The 19,833-nt window shown below is 37.3% G+C and overlaps 1 protein-coding gene across 3 annotated transcripts in view; it reads left to right on the top strand.

Annotated features, from left to right (window-relative positions):
* The window catches only part of LOC124135861, a 141,080-nt gene that overhangs the window by 13,337 nt on the left and 107,910 nt on the right, over positions 1-19,833 (top strand). Inside the window, exons 1-2 of one of the 3 annotated variants that reach the window (XM_046501501.2) lie at positions 3,719-3,810; positions 4,017-4,102. The gene's annotated coding sequence lies outside the window, so the exon portion shown is untranslated. Of the gene's footprint in view, positions 1-3,718; positions 3,811-4,016; positions 4,103-19,833 lie in introns of those variants that run through there. The other 2 variants (XM_046501505.2, XM_046501503.2) reach the window with 2 other exon arrangements.

Here is a 19,833-nt window from a genome sequence, read left to right on the forward strand (position 1 = left end):
GCAATTATATACTGCCTTCGCGCTCCTTTTTTCTGTAATATTTTTTCAGTAATAATCGCAAGAAAACATGGACTGTGATGTAAATTTTTGGTCTAAATAGGTGAAGCTTATAAAGTTTACTTAATAAATTGTCTAGGACTTGGTCAGGGGGCAGTTATTGGACCAGGGCTCCCTCTGCAAAGTGATTGTTGCCCAGCGACTGATGTAAGGGTGTGTTAAAGTATGGGAGTTACGATTGTCTCAGCGCTATGGTCGCTTTGTGGAACGGGGTCCAGGGTGATAAATATGGCAAATACGGTAAGTATACTGAGAAGTCCACCTACCCATTCCCTGGATTAGTAAAGTGATGACAACTGAGCTTGCTAACACACAGACCTCTGCTTTGTAGCTATTGATCAATCATGGGTGATTTTATTGACTTTTATTGGGTCTGTGCTTCATTTTATTCAATACCTGCTATGTTGAAGTTATTGAGCATTCACCTCAAAATGTCATGATTTATTAGTTTGGAAATTACAGAATGGCATGTGTCTGTAAAGTTATTGTGCTTTAAATAAAAGCAATGTGACAACATGGCTATTATCTGAACATAAACATAGATTAATCAGGATCGAGTAGTCGCTCAGCATTATAAAGGTAATGCATTGTGAACAACCAATATCCTATTCATAAAAGAACATTTCACAGAGTGAGGGTGCATGGGTGGCCAAGATGTGCAGAGTTGCGTCCCTTAGGCTTGCCAGGTACCTATGATTGTGTGTTCAGAATCCTAGATTTGCCCCAGTTATGTTTCCAGGTTTGTCAGCGCCATTCTGGTGCTTTTGGGTTACAACATAATGGTCTTCAATCTACATCACCAGCTGACAGTCTATGATGAAACTGAAACAAAAGTCACTCATTAGAGTAAATGACAAATTGGTTACACTCTTCCAGGAAGGAATTTCTCTATACAGAGATTTAGGGGAAATGTTAATCCAGAAAATACTGGCAGTGATCAGTGAATGGGATGGATGAGTTTGACGTCCAGGTTAGGAATTCTAGAAAAAAAATTAAATCATTGACATGATTAAGGATGTACCATTAGATAAAATTCTTTTGTATCTCATCACCTAGGCTGTAGAGTGGTATTCAAATCTGATCTTTCACCTTAAATGTTATGCATGTGATGTTAGTATTATCCACTTGAAAAGTCCTGTTGACTTAACTATATTCAGAATGGATTTCTAAGAGTCCATAACTACCGGTACACGATAGATGATGATGTTTTAATAAGGTGGAAAGCCTGTCTAGATAACCTGATATACATACCCAACTTAGTGAGTGTTCATGTTTGTTGTTTAAAGGTGCACTCTGCAATATTCCAGCTATATGACAACTGCCTGTAAATAATAAAGTGTGGACCAGACAATCCAGTGATTGATATTGTGATTATTGTTCGTTTGTTGTTTAATGCCGCACTCAGCAATATTCCAGCTATATGATGGCGGTCTGTAAATAATCGAATCTGGACCAGACAATCCAGTGATTGACATCATGAGCATAGATCCACGCAAATGACCACGCAGCAAATCTGACCACCCGATCCCGTTAGTCACCTCTTACGATATTGTAAGCATGATAAGCAACAATCTACACTGTCAGAGTTTGATGACCCAAAATCAACTAAATCATCGACCTGACCACCTGTCCATTTGGTTGCTGGGGACCAATTCTTTCCTGGAATCCCCACAGGGGCACATGCCATATATTTAGTTCTAGTCCACCAAGGAGCTGTAAAAAAAATGCTTATGATCTCTGCATGTTTTACTTTCTTTATACCCTAACTTGTTTTTAAGGCTCCCTTTGGTGCACTAGTACTGCCACATATAGGGCTGCAGCGATACAGGAAGGTCACGATACGATATGCATCTCGATATTCTGGTCACGATACGATACATATCTTGATACGCAATGAAAAAAAAACATAACTTAAAGCATGTCAAGATTGAACCTTTCATGATTTTGGAACAGTCAAAATTATTTTATAATAACAAGACTACTGAAGTTGTTCAACTTTCCTTCAAAACAATTCAAAGTTCAAACACCAGAAAATAATTAATGTACTCCACCAGTGATACAACTTCAAAGAATTTTGATGCAATGGTCGAAGAAATTGTATCTCAAATTATTGTTTTATCAGGAATAATTTATTCCAATATCGTGTTACCTTAGTTGCAGCTTTTACTATATATATATTTATAATTATAAGAACCACAAGTGTAGCATTTTGGTACTGGTGATTGCTGTTGCAGGATATTTTTACGTATGGAGCAATTTGACCAGTCACCCTAGGGACTTCCTGTGCTACATGTATTTCGATTGCGATAACGTTATGTTGACATATATTAGCCAAATTGCCACAAATATGACTTTTAACGAGTCAAAGTATGGCATTTTTAATATATGTATCCATTCTCTAGCAACTAAAGTTTGTTTCAATGCGTCAAAAGCGGTAATCTGACTGTGGTTGCTGTATCTCTTCACACACGATTTCACCTAACTTAATGAAAACAATATTAAATGAAATTTTGACTAAAATTAATAAAATATATTACAAACACAAGTCCAGATATACAATGAACACGTTTTAATAACAAGATAGTATAATAATGGTATTGAATTGCGTACTTCAGTTCGGATTTGCTGACTGGTATTTTCGGTGTTATGTGCTTGCGGTGATCAGCTGATAATGTTTTATGAGATGGGGAAAAACATCTGTCGATGTAAAACCTGAGCTTTTTAAAAATGTAAGTACGTTTTTGGGAGCCATGCTTTAGCGCGCACTATAACCAAGTTAGCGGTTTATTGAAAGGCACAATAGCGAGGAAACGCTGTACTTGAAATTTGCGTTCCGTATCGTGGCATATCGATAAATGGGCCCACGTTTATCGTATATCGTATCGTGGGTCAAGTATCGCGATGCATCGGAATATCGGTGTATCGTTTCACCCTTAGCCGCATAACAGATTTGGTGCATAATTTCTGAATTTCTTCTGAATTTTGTTTATATCCACATGACAGACAGTGCATATTTGTGGCATTTGTATTTGTGTTGCAGTTTGGATGATCTGCCCAGCAGACATTCTGCAATATGGTACTTATGGACACTTTGAGACTAAGATATCAAGTATTTAGCTTAATGTATATAACATTGTTTGATTATTAAAAAGTCTACTTTTTGCTTTGATATTACATTGTTTCTCTTTGAAATAATGTATTGACATATATAATTTATTGTGAACAAAGTATCATGATGCCAATAATTTCAATTGTATTATTAATAACGAGTACAGTACTAGTCCCTGTTACTAGTAATTAAGGTTGAGTAATTTGTTTATATTTCATCTCGTGTCACGACTTTCCCTCGAAAATAATATTATTTTACCTGTTTAATTTTATATATTCGTCACAAATGTTTCATATGAAACTAAGAGTTTACAGTTATTCTTTTAATAACTCATAATGTGCCTCCAACGTGATGAATGGAAAAGTAAACGCCTTGAAGACTGAGGTACTCCGTGATGTAAATGTCAGCATTTCAATTAAGGGCACCTGCATGTTTGGGATTAAAACAAAATATCAGTATGGGCATAATTTTACATGCAAAGTGGGTTCTTCAAAGTATCCGCCCACATGACCTATTTTGCCAGCAGGCATTCTCAACAATTGATATTGATTTTGTTTATATGTTTACTGGTTTACTAGAGTGAGACTATCAGGCTTCCAGTGAAGACAGGACATCCGCAACTTGCTCACCGCTACCAATTTCAGGTGAAATAATCTAGTGAGCATGAGGAATATTTCACCAATGTGTGCCTGTCCTTAGATTGCGATTCTTCTATTTTTGTGTGGACTTGATCAGGTGGGATGGGGCAAGTTACCTCAGGACTTGTTTGCTTCAAGACAATGCCTGTATTTTTGCCGTGTTTGACATGCTGGGAGCAATCAGTGAATCTCTACGCTATGTATCTTTACAGGTTTGATGATACTGGGGCTGTTTGAACTAGTTGCCAGGATACATGTATCACCTCTGCCACTCTGAGATGTCAACTCGAATGCCAAGGTAAGTTCTTGATGTTCGGTGACATTCATGGAGGCTTTTGTGCCCATCTTCTGTCTTGACAAGTCATTGTCATTGCAGGTAAGTAGGTGAGCTTGTTGACAGGGAAATGATTGAGGCCTGACAGTGCCTTTATAACCAATATTAATTCTATTTATTATAAACTGAATTACAGATGCTAATACTGATATAACTGTTATCATTCTTTTTGAAAGTGATATATATTGATAGTTTGAAATTATTTATTGCTTTTACTGTTCAACATTAGTAGATTACAAGTAGTGAAATATGTTGTACTGCATCTGTGGCAAATATAATCTGTGAAGGAAATTAAATTGGTGCCATTATTCAAACTGCCTGTAGTCTCAGATGAGCATCACAAGCTTAATTCAACTTCTGCATCCATCCCATACATGACAAAATGCTAATTATTTTCTGTTTGAATTTCATGAATATCTTGTCTTAACAATGTTTTTGAATGTAAAAGTTTCTCTTGTTCAATGAATTTGCCAGCACCAAATTGGCACACTGCTTGGAATTGCTCCCATTTCACTGACAATAAAGGTATTTTGATTAATTCATACTGCTATTGATGTTCTATATTCTTTATTATGTTCAGTATTGATCCAGCCTACTGGTTTGTTTGACTATTCATCCAGTGCAGGTTTGAGGTTGGGTATAGCACCTTGTCCATGTTGTAGTTACAGACTGGTCATGCTACTGTCTTGAAAATATTCTGTTAATATTTGTACATCTGGTTTAATTACTTGTTTGTGAAATGAAATAATAGCAATAGTTTCTCAGTGATTACTCTCCAGTTTTTGCTGTCAAATATTATTGGAAAATAGAGCACAAAGTAATTTCTTAGTAAATTCAGTGCTCAAAACTAAGGGGGTCCTTGGGGTTAACTAGCATAGCAATTGAATACTAGGTACCTCAAACAGTTTTAAGTTTTGATAATAGGAGTATTACAAGGACCCTTGACTTTCATGTTTCCCCCAGGCGATTCTAGTTTAGAATTGGTCCCCAGTAATATATGCTTGTTGTACGAGGCGACTTAATGGATTGGGCAGGCAGACTCTTTAACTTGATTGCTTGCAAGCCATTGTACCCCGATAGTGTGGATTATTACTCATAATATCAGTCACTGGTTTGTCTGGTCCAGACTCAATTATTGTTAAGGTGCCATAAGATAGCTGGAAGAAAGCGCTGCAACTTGCTGTGCAGAGTTGCGTCCCTTGGGCATGCCAGAAACCTATGCCTGCGGGTTTGAATCCTGGTTCGCCCCAATTATGTTTCTAGGTCTGCCACACCATGATAGAACTGGAATACTGTTCAAAGCATTGTTAAATCCAACTCACTCACTCAAATAAGTACTTAACATGCTTACTTGACACAAATGGTGCAAGTTTTGGATTATTAATCACTTTTGTCACATAAACTTTTCTTTGAGTGATTTTTATGTTAAACTGTTCATGTAAGTTTTGAAATAATATTAGTGTATTGAGTAGGTTAAATATGAACATAACTTTGCATTATGATAGCCACGAACATGATTTAGTGAGAGATAGACTTCCACTGGATTAGACATGGTCGGTTTATTGCCTTTGAGGCAGCTGTGATTCACAGCTATTTCCACAGTGTCATGAGCTGTTTATTTCCACCAGCTCACTCACAAATGAAATTAGAGTTTGTGCACATATACGTTTGCTGTAAGGTCAGGATTATGGTGTATGTGATAGACATATTGCGGTGTAAGCTCAACTTAGGCCATGTGGGCAGGCAGTACTTCCTGTGCCTATAACCGCTGGCCTGAAGTCCCTGCCTGTTAATATTTTGTTAGGCTAGTACACTGTGCTGATGATTGACCATGGTAGATTGTGTGGTGCCATCATCCACTAAGTGAAATGTTTATCTCACACTGATAAGATATATTCAATATAATAAATCACTACAACAATATCCACCATGATTTTGTTATCAGGATGCTATACTCACTCACTCACTCACTCACTCAGATATGTAAAATCAGTGTTAGAAATTGGCACTAGTCCTGTAGTCTTTGCTAAAATGGCCACTAGATAAGGTATCATAAGGACTAGTAAAAATTTACTCTTTTTAAGGGTTTTGCTATGTGTTATTGTAAGGACACGTGGACAAAAAATGATAGTTTATAACCCTGAAAAACCCTGTCAATGGATTTTAAGATCACAATAATGAAGGTTCTGGCTTTTGTACATGTTATTGTGCAATCTGAAAAGGTTACATGACTGCGTCAAATGTTGTCTTGAGTAAAAGTAGTTACCTTCTCATGTCAGTTGAGAACTTCACACACTTCATCACAAGCCAGGGACATGGGTGGTCCAGCCATCTAACAATTCATGCAGAGTTGTGTGCCTGAAACCCCTTATAACAAGTTTGAATCCTGGTTATCCCTGTTTATGTGTCTAGGTTTGTCAGCACCATACTCGTAGGTTTCACCAAAGTGGTGGACATCTGAAACCTGCATCACTTTGGGATTTTCTCCCACACCAAGCTGACACCATGATATAATTGAAATACTGTTCAACTCACTCATCCCTTTCCCTAGACTGTGGTTTATTGATATGAGCATTCATTCAAATAGAATGGAAACATAAAGCTGTAGATGTTCATGCTGTGTCCTGAAAACCTTTTGAAGTTATTTTAGTCCACTGTATTTGACATCGTCCAGTGGTGGGGTAGTTTTCAGTAGTTTTTGGCATGTCGGGCAAAAGGCTTGGTTTGAATTACAACACTGGCACTTAATGTGAAGCTCTTTCTTGGTCTGTGTTGCTAAATGCTGTGAAAGACATGACACATTTCTCAATGTTTTGTGAGGTGTCTGACTGATTTCATTCTGGGCTTTCTTATTTTCAAATTGTAAAGGCAGGATGATGAAACAATCGATTGGAAATTGAGGTGCTGGTCTGGGCTGACGTCACTGTCTCATTTTAGGTTTAATCTTGAAAATTGATCCAGGATGAAAATTACTGGTATTTTGAATTCAAGAAAGTGTCTCCATTTTGTCAAAAATAATCTCGTTCTGTCTCTACAGCCAGTAGTAATCAGATCACTAGTACATAATGAATGCTTTAAAATGTTTTAGCCACAAAATGTGTTTGATCAAAGGGTTTAAGATGGTTCAGGGTCGGTACTGAGACCTAGGCTAGTGCCTACTGTACAGCTCAGTGATAGATTGCTGTGTAATTTGTTCGTCTTTTTGATGTATTGAGGAAAATTGAATCGGAAATGTGCAAAATGGATACAATTATTTGTAGTATTGATGTATTAATGTATTGGTATTGATATATCCATTTATCATGTGTCTTTCATATTATTTCTCTCATAGATATCAGTGTGTTGTATTGGTCTTCAGCAACCCATGCTTGTCATAAGAGGGGACTACTGGGAACGGGTGGTTAGGCTCAATGACTTGGTTGATGCATGTCATCATATCCCAATTATGAAGATTGATGCTCATGATGTCAATCACTGGATTGTCTGGTCCCGACTTGATTGTTTACAGACCCCTGTCATATAGCTGGAATATTGCTGAGTGCGGCATTAAACAACAAACAAACAAAACAATGTGTTGTAATCATGATGAGAGGTTTTATCAGGATATTTTTATATCTACTAAGGGTTGACTTCTGAGAGCCTATGTAGGTATAAACTACCAAACAAGTTTTAATAACACAATAACCCATAGTCCAGAAGTTGAATGAACATGGGATTCAGTTCACCCCGATTATGTTTCTAGGTTTGTCAGCACCATACCCGTGCTTGTGGGTTTCACCGAAGTGGTAAACGTCTGCATGAATTCAGGCTTTCCTCCCACATTAAGATGACAAGCCGTGATATAACTGTAATACTGTTAAAAGTGGGGTTAAACCCAACTTACTCACTCACTCACATTTCGCGAAAAATGTTAAGTATCAAACATGGCCACCATGGAAGCCATATTTATAAAAAAAATTTGCCTGTTACTATTTCTAGTGAAGTTGCAATATCCAGAGTGTGATATGTCCCATGACACATCATACAGTTTGATATGTTTTGTGATATTTGTCAGAACTACCTTTAATCTTTATGAATCATGTCTGAATCATGAATCAGTCTGCATTTCAGTGTAGATGCAGTAAGAATATCTGTTGTTTAGAAACTTCTGTTACTTTTTGATAATACTTCCTGATCTTATGACATGTATATATTCCAGAATAATTCAGGTGAGCTATAATGCTTGGCTCTTTAGATCTCATAAAGATACACATGTAGTATTTAAGTCTTTCCTAATCATCAGTTTTCATGACCTGTGTGTGACATCCTGGGGTTCCTCGAAGGTTGAATGACAGTATTAGTCGGCCGTGCTGTATCCCCGACACACTGACCGGTCTTACCTGTAAACCAGGAAGAAACTTGTAAGTATCCCACTGCTGACTTCAAGGCTTCCTTCATCAATTAACATGGTTAGTCATCAGCATGTTTGAAAAGAATGTGTAGATGACATCTCTAAAAAGTGTGGGCTCATGTTTATGATGAGTGGCGGTGGGTTTCAGGAAATGTACACGAATCACTCCTTCCTGTGCTGGTCTCATAGAAGTAATGACACATTAGACTCATGTATGAGTTGTGTTTAAAAAGGATACATTTTGTTTGTGTCATGATGAAAGTACGAAATATTTGGAATGAGGAAACAGCTTGCAAAAGTAGGTACTTAGATTACTCTCCTGAAAGTTTCTCTGAATTTCTGTTTCAAAAACATTAAGAATTTCATACCATAAGATTGTTTTATCTAATAATGAATTGTATCCTATTTGGATGTACCTGTTTTAATCACCTAGACTTGGTAACAGAATGTGGATAGAGACATGCTGATATGCGACAGTCATGCATGGCTACTATCTACATTAAGATGACATTTGTCAAAGGGCTGTATGATTAATAATACTTAAGAGTGCTTTCTAGCTTTATCATAATGCAAATTTTATGTATAACTTATTTTGTTGAATCAAGTTTGTGTCATTTAAACAAAAAGAGAAAACCTGAAAGTTCACAAGGTTTTATCTCTGGTAGCTGCAAAATGTGAAGGCCTGCCATGATTACTGGGATAACCAGTTATGGTGAATGTAAATGTGCAAATTGTTATTTGTTATCCCAGTTTAATATTATTAAGTCATTTGTTGTTTCGTTTATGAAGCTATCAATATAAACATAGTCACAATCTGATGTATACACTATCCAATTCTTCTAAAAATATTGGGGGCCACGGGTGGCCCAGTCGTTTAAGGCGCCGCGATTCGCTGTGCAGAGTTGCGTCCCTTGGGCACGCCAGAAACCTATGATTGTGGGTTCGAATCCCGATTCGCCCCGATTATGTTTCTAGGTTTGTCAGCACCATACCGGTACTCGTGGGTTTCACCGAAGTGGTAAACCTCTTAGACCTGCATCACTTCGGGCTTTCCTGCCACATTAAGCTGACACGCCGCGATATAACTGGAATACTGTTAAAAGCGGCGTTAAACCCAACTCACTCACTCACTCTAAAAATATCTGTCTATATTGAAATATTAAGTCCATGCTAAACAGGAAATAATGCAATGACTGTCTGTCAAGGAAGTACTGTGGAGCTAATTGCTCTGTTTGGCCAGGTGTACCTTGCACTGTAGTTGTTTTGAATATCTTGACATATTGAAAATGGTTAATCTGATACAAACTGGTTTCAGTTAGATAAGTAACTGATTCAAAATTCTCAAAATGTGACGTTCCTAGAATTTGACATGAAAGTTTAAATAACATGATTAAATCTTTCCTGAATTAAAGCATGGCGGTATAAACATTCTAACTTATTATTTGTAGCAGGTAAACACCACACATGAAGACACATGATATATCATGTGTATGAAACTTATCCATAAACACCTGCAGTCCTTCCATGAACTGTACCCTGAGTATATAAAAGAGTTAGAAATTAATTTTTATGTTCACTTGTAGTCCAAAAGATTGTCTGCTACTGAGATGCAACTTAATGGTTAAAGTGGGCATCCACAAGGAAATGTCACCAGTCCTTCCTGAAGTTTACTTGTCTCTGACTTGTGGACTTCCGTTAATTTCTAACCCTGAAATATATCATTAATCATGGATGATGTTGAAACAGAGTCACATGCCCTGCTGGGAGGTTACCAGACTTGCCCTGTTGATACATTGGGATGTTAATGAATGATTGTAAAGAAAATGAATTCATGTTCTGCCATGTTTACACAGGGTCCAGAATACTGCAACAGAAATTAATGGGTCATGGGATCATCGTGGTACTTCGTGCTTATTGCTATTACATTTGAATCCAGGACCCTGATTTATGGCATGGCAGCCCAGTCAGCGGTAGAAACTAACATTTTTGGTCCACTAGTCCTTATAATGATAACATATAGCAAAACCCTTAAAAATGGCAAATATCTACTAGTCCTTATGATATCTTAATTATTGGGCAGATTGGCAAGGGCTATAGGACTAGTGCCAATTTCTAACTCTGCCAGTCGTATAAGGTGCTGCATTTTGCTTTGCAGAGTTGCATCCCTTGGGCACGCCAGCAACCTTTGATCGTGGGTTCAAATCCAGATTTGCCCTGATTGTGGTTTCACCAAAGTGGTCTACGTTTCAAACCTGCATCACTTTATACTTTTCATCCACATCAAGCCGACATGCTGTGATATAATTGGAATACTTTCCAAAGCATTAAACCCAACTCACTCACTCACCCTTTATATAATATTCATTAGGGTTACAATGATTTTGCTAGTAGCAAATTACATATGCGAAACCAGTCAACACCCATCTGTTATGATGAAATCCCACTGCCAAGTTAGAACCTGACAAACTAGCCTTCGTAAATAAAAAGGCCTGTGATGTCTGTTGTATATCAATACTTCCTGTGAATGGTGTGAAGGGTAGAGGAAGTGGAACTGAGTCACCAGGTGTCGACACAACGGCAGCAGCACACCTGAAGGAAGCTATTGTGTTAGGCCGAGGTGGGGACTTGTCATTAGCCAAACACACTGATCTCACGTCTCATCATCAAGATAAATAATGCACCTTGTTTTTGCTTTTTTTTTAGCCTGTGTTGCATTCATCTTCTGCTAGAATTAGATAATAGTTTTTAAATCTTGGGGAAGCCTTTTTGTGAAATACTTTTATGAAGGTTATTTTGGGAGATTTGAAGGTATTTGTTGGCAGGGAAGCTGTCTGATATTTGGACAGATTTTGATTTGACTTCCTGCTGTGACAGCTTTGGCAGACCATGAGGTAAATCTAGTCCACAAACATGACACATGATAGTTGTACTACTACATAGTTATTACAACTTTTCACATCAGAATCAGACTTGTGGATGTATTTAACCTGCCCTCTCACACATAGGTCCTGCTAAAACTGGATTTCAGAAGAGCAGAGGCTCTGGAATGGTAGGTTCTTTTGAAAATGAAAATCAGGTGTTGTGTGGTAGCCTAGTGGTGCGAGTGATTGATGGTAATGCTGAAGCCTTGGTTTGATTCCCCACATGGGTACAATGTGTGTAGCCCATTCCCTTGTACCTAACTGTAACAACCATGACAAGATGGCACTTCTGGACTTCATGGGCTGGACCAATAATGTTTCACAGGATATTTATGTTATCAGATAAGATATGTTAAACATACCTGGTAAATCAAAACTGGTTTGGTTGTTTGATAACATGGCCTCCACAGGCCGAAAAGACTGTCTGTCGGTAATGGAGAGGAAAGTGTGTGTTCCGTTGACCCCACTTGACCAGTGGTCAACATATCTTAATTGGCCAGTATCAGACATGGAACTTGTTCCCACAGACCACAAGCAGATAGACTGCCAATTGTGATTAGTGCTATCAACATCTACAACCCATACACTGATAACAAAATGGCTCAGTGAGTTAATGTGATGGGGTCTATACTTTGCTTCACCATTTCCAGACATACTACCAGTTTCTTGGGTTTCACATTTGTCTGTGAGGGCTATGAGCATGCTGACACTAGAATGTAAAGGTCATCTCAGAACTACAAGAATATTTTTGATGCATTGTATCTTTTAACTCACTCACTCACTCACTCACTCACTCACTCACTCACCCACCCCATGCATATATCACTCGCACTGTTAAGTTTCCTGAGACAAGCTATTGAACTCCTTACATTGTTTTCTTCAAGTCTCCATAAAAATGCTGCAGCACTATGTATGTAAGCATTGGCAAGATTTGATCGATGAACAGGATTATCAGCCTCTGGGGAGCAGCTCTCCATCCTGAAGGTTAACTGTAGATCAAATCGGTCAGTCCGCTTCGGTCAACTGAGAGCCAATGTCCATAACATAGACTCCCTGTGGCTAATGCAGTTTGCAGCATTAACCGAAATATGATAAGCTATTTAGTTTTATATGCAGAAGGGGGTGTTCTGGAAGGATGAATCAATAGGTGATGGTGTGAACGGAAAGAGGGTATAAAACAATGTGCCTATATATTGATTATTGCTTTATCGCGTATCTTTTCTAAACCTGACTAAGGGCAACTGATTCTCTTGGGCTTCATGGAGAGACGGCTTCTGTTGCAGAGGCCAATTTAGTATTTTGTGATGTCATTTCATAGTGGAACAAAACACAGTGGTCAGGAACTCTGGAAGTGCTAATTGGTAATCAATGGCAGGGTGATTTGACTTTTGATTCTCAAGGGGTAACCTTCTGGCTCGAGGGTGTCTTGATTTGTCAGTAATTGAAATCTCAGTGGTTTCTTTTATGTCTCTGTATGTATTTTGTCTTAGGAATTAGCTTGTTGCTGATGTAGCAATAACACATGTCGATTCTTCTTCATGGAATGAACACTTGAGGTGTACATATTAGTTGCTGCTTCTGTTGATTATGTTGATAAGCCACTGGTGTGACAATTTTGAGACATTTTTTATGTTTGTGATCTAGATTTTTGAGACATGTGTTTTCTGTTGATTGCTATTTCTTGCATTTTGTTATTTGTGCATAACATTCCCCAAAATGTCAGTCAGACAACTGGACTGGCAACTTGGCAGAGTTACCAGACCAGATAGAATGTTGCAAGTCCAGAATTTTCTAGACTGACAAACAAAAGTAACAAAATGGTTAACAAATAATAGTACTGTGTAATGTTAGTGCTCAGAAAATAACAATAAATTGGTGGATTATCAACTTAGTAACTTTAACCATGTTAACTCCTTGAAATTTTATTCATGAATAATGTGTTTACAGTTAATTTACCTCTTACATTAGATTAAAACTAAAATAGTTAGGTAATTTAGCATTGTTTAGGGAATACAATAATAGCCCGATCAGTGTATGCAACTTTTAGAAACCATCTGTCAGCAAAATAGACCATCTCGGACTGTCAGGCAGGCAGGCAGGTATTTTAAACACTGGCAGTAGTCCAGCTATATGACAGCTATCTGTAAATAATTGAGTCTGGACCATACACTTATTGACATCAAGGATTGCAATCAACCAAGTCACTGAGTCTAACCACCCATTCCATTTGTTTTTTTCTTACAAGCATAGGTGTCTGTTGATCTATTCTAACCTGGCATCCCCATTGGTGGATTGGATGAAGATATGGATATAGATAATATTCACTGTATCCTTTTTATCTAGGCAACTGCCTTCTTTTTAAACCCCAACAATCCTGATTAACACAGTGTGAACATGTTTGTGGAGGTCACACCAGCACTCAGATTCAAAAACACAATTCACTTTTTGAAATGTAAGCATTGTTAAAGGTCACCATTATCTGGTACGATCACTGAATATACTGAAATAAGGTATCTTATGTGTCAAAACTTCAAGATCCAAGGCTATTGAATATCTTATTAAGTGAACAAGTTTTGTTAATTGTAAAACCATTCGGAAACCAAATTTTCCTGATGCATGTACCTATTTGTGTCTGAAGTATCTGAATGAATTGAAGAGGTACCTGTATGATTATTATAACACCAATACAGATATGTGTATAAGTGTGATAAGTGTCATAACTAAGCTATATTGTCCGAGTGAATATTGTTAGTATTGAATATGTTCTTGTACCTTTGATGTGTCTTACAATAGAGAGATGGTGGTCAGGCTCACTGACTTGGTTGATGCATGTCATCATATCCCAATTGAGTGGATTGATGCTCATGATATTAATCACTCGATTGTCTGGTCCAGACTCGATTATGTACAGACCGCCATCATATAGCTGGAATATTGCTGAGTGTGGCGTTAAACAACAAACCAACCAACACATCTTACAATAGATACTATTCCCTACATGTCTTTGTTTACAGTCATCCTTGTTAATGTTAGATCTCTTTCCTCGTCTATTGGGTTGAACATCAAAGTCCTTGCTTCTCTTGTGTGTAAACAACATTACAAGTGAAACATCAAACAAAACACTATCTGTTAATGACAGTCCAAATACTTGACAAGTAACAGTTATACAATATACAGCAGCTCTCATCAGGATGTTCTTAACGATTACCATTAATGATTGCTGAAGTAGGCGTTTTCACGGATGCATGTCAATTTCAAGGTCAGATATACATTTCAAAATGTGGAGTCATATGCACGTCTCTCTCTGACAGCATGAGATTAATCAATAGTCTGATGGCTGAGGCTAGAAATGAGCAATCTATACCTATGGAGTGAGACGTTTGTGACAGGAGCTGTTACTCTGGAATGTATGCTATTCTCTGGCATCTCACCTGTGGATAATCATTCATTTGTATTGACCCTGTACTGTAAAACTTGCACGACAGGTTACAGGTGAGAAATATGTTCATGAACTTACCTTCATTTACTTGTGTATAAATTGTGCAAGATGCTGAAGTTAATTTTAATGTTGAAAATGCATGGATGATGGGTTCTATGCATCCAGCCATGGTTGAAAAAGTGTGCTGTTTGTTTTTGTGATGTCGGATGTTGGAGCAACTTTGATGGAAAACAAAACAGTGTTGAGTCAGCACAGCTATTAATTTTCCTGGAACACTAGAAGCTACAGTCACAATTTTCAAACTCAGTAACAGCTGGTCTGTAGAAACTGCCAATTTGTAGTTGTCAGCTGTACCAGAAATGCTCTTGCCTCACGAATTTACCTTGATGACATGTGGTAATTAATTGGAGGCATATAGAAATTTATACTGCAGGTTTAACAGTTGTATTTCAGCAGAGAAAAAGTCACAATTTGTTGATGAATTTTCCTCATTTGGTTTGTATATGAGTATATAAATTATCTCTTGGGAATGCTGCATAAATTCTACCAGCATGATCAGTATTATGTTTGGAGAAATATTAAAAGGAGCAACTTATCATCTATTATGGTACAGACAGTGATGAACGTTGTTGCATGAACATTCCCACAAAGGGTGTCACAATACCCACACCTCACGATAACCCTGTGAACATCTGGGTTAGAATTAATCTTCAGCCACCCTTGCTTGTTGTTAAGAGGGGGACGAACAGGATCGGGTAGTCCTGCAGACTGGCTGATTTGGTTGATGCATGTCATTGTGTCCCAGTTGTGTAGATATATGCTCATGATCTAACCACTGGATTGTTTGGTCCAGAATTGATTATTTGCAGACAGATTTATAGCTGGAACACTGCTGAGTGCGGCATTTAAAAACAAACAATATGTGTATCGGAATACTGAATGTGCATAATTCTTAAGTGGCCTTCTCCATGTTTTCTGTGACCCTGACAGCAAGAAGTTGTTGCTAGTTCTACTGTATGATGACATCAGTTAGCATTTTGTTTCTTGATAGGCTGTAAGGTAATGCTAGCCAAAGAAGTCATCAGGCCAGGGTATTGTAAAATGTATGTAAATATTACTTTTGGACAATTGAAATGGCCTTAAAACATAAATTGATACACTGGTAGGCGTATCGTGCATCATATCAGGATAAATACATCAATGCATTGTGAACTGTGACAGACCTAATTCACTCTGCATGGACAATGTTACTTTTGGTGTACATGTTAGAAATCTAGTCAGTTGAAGATAAAATGACTATTTGTTCTGCTTGGTGTCATCATGCTGGCATAACAATTGATGTGTAGTCAACTGCTTTGTTTACAGCAAATGTACAATCACGTATGTTACCTACTTGATGATAGAGAAGTGCAACTTATTGACTTATCATGTCATCTGTTGGTTATGACATTTTTATTGAAATATCACAGCATGGTCTATTGTGGAAAATGTCTAACTGTTAGTATGAGATAACTTGAGGTATGTGTACAGCAGGGACACAATCTACTGTCGCCTCCGTTTTCTTCAGGGTTAGGTCAGAATTGAGGATTTAACCAGCTTCAATATACTCAATACTCAATATTTTCTTACTTTTGAAGTATAAAAGTCTTTAATTAATGTGGAAGTAGTGGTCAGTTATTATAAACTTATTTTCTGTTCCCTATGGCAGTGTTGTATTGAAACCATTCTGTTGGGATCATGTTCAAGTGATGTGGATCTTTGACCATGCTTTGTTTTAGTCTCTGATTTGATTGGTCCAGATTTGTTTTTTTACAAAAAAACTCCGGGGATAATGCGGTAATATTTCTGATTGGCTGTTTAATAACATTAATTCAGTCTGTATGTGTTGAGACCTATTAATCCAGACAGCTACATCAAATCCCAGTGACATAATTTTGACTAACAATATTACAAATTAATGAAATGTGGTACCTGGTAATGTCCTTTTGATTTACAATGGATTCAATACAAAGTGTAATCTCTCAAATGCTGGCGTTCATTATTGACTAGGTCTGGTCTGGACTAACAATCCTATGTATATTTTCAGGCAGATTACATTACGCATCTATTTACTTAAAAACAAATCCATTTATTCAAGAACCAGGTACCCCAGAATTCATCTTTTCCCTCCATCACATCAGGAAAGCAGCATGTCCTTGAGTAGAAACAAACTATAGGCAAGATAAGACATGCAGAAGAACACGTCTCAAGGGGCACTTGAATGAACTTCCACAAGATACATGCTATCAGACTAAACATGCTTGAAGTATTTGATTTAATTGATGCAAATAAATGTTTTGCAAAGTCTGAATCCATGTACTTGAAGACCAAGAAAAAAGTCTAATGTTTCAAATGTTCATGTTCTTGAAAGTGACCTTTTCTCTTCACACAGATGTTTTAGGTCATGTACCTTCAGGCCAAATCATTGTCATATATATATCATGTTTGACAGCTTGGAAAACCTTTAGGAAACCAAGTGAAAATTGGGTGAAAATTCAGCAAGGTAATTGCCATAATTGCAACTGTAATAGGTTTTGTCAGTTGTCAAGAGCTAGCAGTAGTGTAATGTTCTTATAACAGAGTCTGTGAGTGACAGATTGTCATGCATACTTCTTCAACCATAAGGTTTGAGATTTTGCCAAGGTAGGAGGGTGATAAGGATGACAGTGTAGTGAAATTAAGCATGAAAGACAAGGGGTCCTGGGCATTACCCTAATGCTATAAAGATGGCCCCCTAGCATCACACATCATAGCATCAAACCTCAAGGACCCCAGGACCCCCCTTAGTAATGTCCACTGCATATGTAGAATTTAAGACCAGAGGTTGTTGAATCAGATGATGAGGGGTTATTAGTGTCCAGAAATGACTTTTGTCAAAGGAAAAGGGAAAACTCTTCAGAACATTACCTGTCCAATTGATCATTTATGTCTCAGGTTATGCTGTCTCTAATTTGAACACTGTCTTTGTACTGATACAATTTCTCACAATATGCTTGCATGTGAAGATCAAATATATGGACTTGAAGTACTTGGTTTATTGTCATCATTTTGGTAAAGGTTCTCCCACCTGAACTGGGTCAGTGATGATCAGAGCTACTGATAAGCAGTGTATTTGTGTAAAGTACCCCCCCAAAATATTAAAAACCCAATTAGTTTCAATTAACTTGCGTACAGAAACGCATGCATAAAATGAAAAGCTCAAATGTATAAAAACAGCTTTCGTAAATTTCAAATGAATTTTTTTCATTTTTCAGCATACATACAAAGGACCTAATTTCCGAAACACAACTATGAGCTAATTTACTTTCCGAGTCAAGCCTATATATTTTGAAAGTTATATACATCTAAAACATTATTTCATTTTTTTTTAAATCTTAAAATGTTCACTAATTTTGGGAAAAACCCAATAGAGTGATGAATAGGTGAATGAAAAAATATTGGTTACCCAATGAAAAATGTCACAACCCAATTAAAAGAGAAACCCTAGAGTGAAAACTCAATTGCTCAAAAAGCCATCTGGAGGTCTGGATGATGCATGCATGGGTAATCACAGCGTCTTGGTATGTTTTACGGTAATTGTGTGTAAGTATGTGTCATGTTGTCACGGATCAATGTTGCAGATTTTGGAGGTGTGTTGGTGTGTTGATGTGACAGAGTTTCTTTCTGTATAGCATTTACTGATGGTACAGTCACGTTGTATGGTCACTTTGTTGGTTATTACCTGTAAGTCATCTTAGCAAGCTGTGGAATACCTTAGTGGACGTTGGTCAAGTAAGTTGCTGTATGTGTGTTGGTGTGTGCAATATTGATCATCTTGGGCAGTGTAAGTCAGTACGAGCTGAATCTGACTTCTGCATATCATTTATAACATATCTGTGTTGTGTTCATATCTGAGAGTAGGAAGGTGTCTATGATGGTTAAATTGTGTGGAATCTGCCATGTGTCTATGTTATTTGCATATTTGAAAATGATGTGGCTTCTGTTTTATGGGTACCACTATATGTTTGAAAATAAGGTGGCTAAGAAATTCACACAAGCCAGCTAGCCCAGACTAGTTTTGTATCCTAAGGGCTATAGTAGAATTTGAAACATTTGGAGAGGTAATGCTATATGTTATCGCCATTCGGGCCACTTATAGACATTCTTTGTTAATTTCTATCCCTGGCTTCACTGTTACTGGTATACTAGATAGAGAAGACATTTCATGTGATGCAACTTCAATGTTACTGGTATGTATGAAAGTGTTGTAGCTCCAGTGTTAAATATTGTGAAAATTGTACATGATTATTTCAAATTCAATGTTAATGGAATGTTAAAGAGGGACTTTTTATGCGATACAAATTCAATGTTATTCTTTTGTATGAAAACATTGCAGCTTCAATGTTATTAGTTTCTTAATGATTGTCGAAATTTAATGTAATTCAGCTGTCAACTTTATTGTCAGTGTTACTGGTACAATAATGATTGTACGTGTAGATAAGATGCTGAAGCCTTTATGTCATTATGCACAAGGTCCTACTGCACTTGCATTCAGCAACAAAGACTGAAACTTCCTTTACCCATCCATTCTTGTAGTTACAGACCCACCATTTAATGTTTGTGGGTGTGGGGGGGGGGGGCTCAGATTTTTGTTAGAAACAGGAGATTTTTGTTAGAAACAGGGTACTGCTTAAAGACATGCAATTTCTTTCCAGTAGAAGAAGGGGACATTTGATTAATAACATATTTTATATCACATCTCTTTTAGGACGTCAGCATGCATTTTATTCCAGCCCCACAGAATATCAAATATTCATGACTAAGATGTTAAATGTAAGATTTGTGATGAAACTCAAGTTAGTAGATCATTTAGATATCACTTCCTGTATTACGGTAATGGTGTTGGTAATTTGATCCATTAGTTTAT

Source organism: Haliotis rufescens, unplaced genomic scaffold (assembly GCF_023055435.1).
Source record: "Haliotis rufescens isolate VD_foot unplaced genomic scaffold, xgHalRufe1.0.p SCAF_4, whole genome shotgun sequence".
In the NCBI taxonomy this organism is placed as follows: domain Eukaryota; kingdom Metazoa; phylum Mollusca; class Gastropoda; order Lepetellida; family Haliotidae; genus Haliotis; species Haliotis rufescens.